This window comes from Acomys minous (genome assembly GCF_964271855.1).
Source record: "Acomys minous genome assembly, chromosome: 14".
NCBI lineage: Eukaryota > Metazoa > Chordata > Mammalia > Rodentia > Muridae > Acomys > Acomys minous.
Window position 1 is genome coordinate 36,982,568 of NC_140496.1, and position 2,802 is coordinate 36,985,369.

General features: G+C 49.4%; 1 long non-coding RNA gene across 1 annotated transcript; it reads left to right on the forward strand.

Annotated features, from left to right (window-relative positions):
- The first annotated feature begins 251 nt into the window (after positions 1–251).
- LOC311583487 lies at positions 252–2,058 on the forward strand. Its single transcript, XR_014774539.1, has 2 exons — positions 252–642; positions 1,571–2,058. It is a non-coding gene; the product is annotated as an uncharacterized lncRNA (long non-coding RNA).
- Positions 2,059–2,802: the final 744 nt, after the last annotated feature.

Here is a 2,802-nt window from a genome sequence, read left to right on the forward strand (position 1 = left end):
AAAACAAACAAAACAAACAAACAAACAAAAAACCGAAAAGAAGCAGGCAAGCCAACAAACTATTCAAGGACAACCAAAGAAGACATCTGTGACAGTGTGTGAAGATGGCTTGATAGAGACTTTAAAATGTTTGTCTAGTGGAGTGCCGAAGAGAGGGAGCCACGTTCTGTAGTGGGGGTGGGGGTGGGGTGGGGGTGGGGGTGAGCGGGGAGGACTGTCAGTTTGTGGTCGGCCCCGCCTGCACGTGGAGGCTCTGTACTAAAATAAAGAGTGAAGCCAGATGACGCGGGTTTCACTCCTCCTGGCCATTAGTAACTACCTCAGACGGACTCTCCTATCTGGCTGCGCCTCCACGTTGTCTCCACTTTGTTAAACGGATGACTGAGTGCTAGAAATGACGTGTCGGGTCAGAACTGTGAACTGGCGAACTGCACTTGGCACCGAGACCCACCCGGTGGTGTTTTCTTTTTCTTTTCTTTTTTTTTTTTTTAGTTCTTTCAGTGATATGTTTGGGTAACCCTGGGAGCCCATGGTAGCAGACATTCTAGAAGAGCCTCTCACAGGCCTCCAAGCAGGGGATCTGTGCGGCCCAGGGCTGGATGTGCCCCAAGGTCAAGAAGGGAGCCCACAGCTTGTTGCATGGTAACGGCTTTCTCTTGTCTGTGAAGGTGTAGGCTGGTGTTTACCCGTAACTAGGTGGCAGTGGGGGTGGTAGGCGATCTATAAAGAAATGAAAGACTAAAGGAAGTCGTCGTCGCCCCCCCACCCCAACCCCCAAGGGGTTCCAAGTCCTGCCTACCTCACAGTTGCGGCCAAGGGGTTGTCTTCTTGTGGCCATAGAAACCATGGCAGCTCGCTTTGTAACAATGTCATGGGGAAGGGTTTATTTAGCGCTGGCTTCCCAGGCTCCGTTCATCACACGACACGAGGAAGGAACTCTTTCCGATAGGTCTGAGAACACCAGACCTCCGCGTCCCCTGTGAAATGGGATGCCATTCCAGCAAGGGCACTGCGGTGATAGAGGGGTCCCAGAAACCTGGAGATCACCCCAAGGGAGGAGAGCCGAAGGTGGAGCCCGGCACTGAGGCGGCGGATGGCAGGGGCACCTCAATGAAGGAAGGGACCTCTGAGCTGAAGAGCTGAGCCTTTTTCTCCAGTGGACCCTTGCTTGATTCACCCCTGGACCTGCCTTTGGCCTGGGAGGCCCCACCCTGAAGAGCTATCCTTGGAGGGCAGAGAGAGGCCCCTGCTTAGGATATGACCTTCACCAGGCTTGCTCTCTGGCCTTGAGGAGATGAGAGTGAGACAAGTCCTATTTTTCTAGCATCCGGCAAAGAGGACAAAAGGATTGCTTCAGTCCTCTCGGGCCTTACCCACAGCTTCTGGAAAGAGAAAAAAACATAGATTGATTCTTCTGGCCTAGACTCTCTGCTTCTGGGTTGTGAACGTCCAGCCATCCTGTCTGCTTCCCTTCCCTGGAACTCTTTAAGGCTCTGTAGCCATTAGCATCCGTTGGGACTATGGATCTTGGTTTGGTCTTAATCCTGCTCCCTTTTTTTTTTTCCAACAGCTGAATGAACAGCCAGCATCCCTGACAGGAAGCTTTCGCATTTGGCTCTCTTCACATGGTTTGCATGAATAATTTAGCATTTCACTTGCAGTATCATTAATGAATTATGGGAATCATCAGGATTGGGCAGGGAGGGATCCCATGAACGGACGGCGGCTCCAAGGCCTTGGGCTCACAGCAAGCGGATGGCTGAGCGCTGGTGGGAGGGAAGGGCAGATTCAAGTTTCCGGTTATTAAGCCCTTGGAAATGTCCTTCTGCTCGCTTGTCTTCTGCTAACAAAAGCCTGTCAATTTGAGCCCTCCAGCATCTGAACTGTCTGCGTCTAGCCTTCAGAAACATTTTGCTGTTTACTAACGTTGAGCCTGACAGCCTTTTTCTTTTTCCCCTGAATGCGTTTTGTTTTTAGTGCCACCCCAAAGCATTTTTCACTTGAAATCAAACAGACATGTTTGCAAATAAATGATGATACAGCACATTTAAAAGACAAGACTGGGGCTCTGTGGTTATAGGATTTTCAGGGAAGGGTGGGTGCCACTCTGTGGAGCAGGACTGAGCCTTCCTTTTGTGCTAGGCTTTGCGACGAACCCTCTCAACAGGGGTCTGTTAATATAACCAGCGCTGCCATCTCTGTTGTACAGGTGAGAAAATGTACAAACTTGCCTGAGTATGACTAAGCAGGACAAGTGTGCATGTGCACGTTGTGTGTGTGTTCTGGAACCTGCTCTCTTCCTGAATGTTGCAATTACAGGCATGTGCTACCGTGCACATCTCCAGAGACCAGCTCTGAACCACAGCTGTGTGACCTCAACTCACACAGAATCTTAATTGAAGACTACATACCTATGGTCTTTCTTGTGAATGAACTAAAAAAAAAAACTCTAAAATCTAACATCTAAATAATTTTTTTTCTTTTCTCTGTTTTCATGGACGTGTGTGTTGCGTGTATGCATGTTTTTGCTGTTGGCACACGTGCTTGGGTGTGCATACAAGCGTGTCCACATGCAAGTGTGCCCAAGTTTGATGTCAGGATCCATTTTTGATGAATCTTCCACCGGTTTAGTCACTGAGGCAGGGTCTCTCAATCAAACCTAGAGTTTGCTAATCTAGGTAGTCTCATAAATAAACAGAATGAGCTAATTGGTGATGGGACTTTACTATAAATGCACATTTATTGGAAGAGGCAGGGGAGGGGGCAGGGAAGGGAGGGGTGCACAGTGGGGGTTGGGGAAGG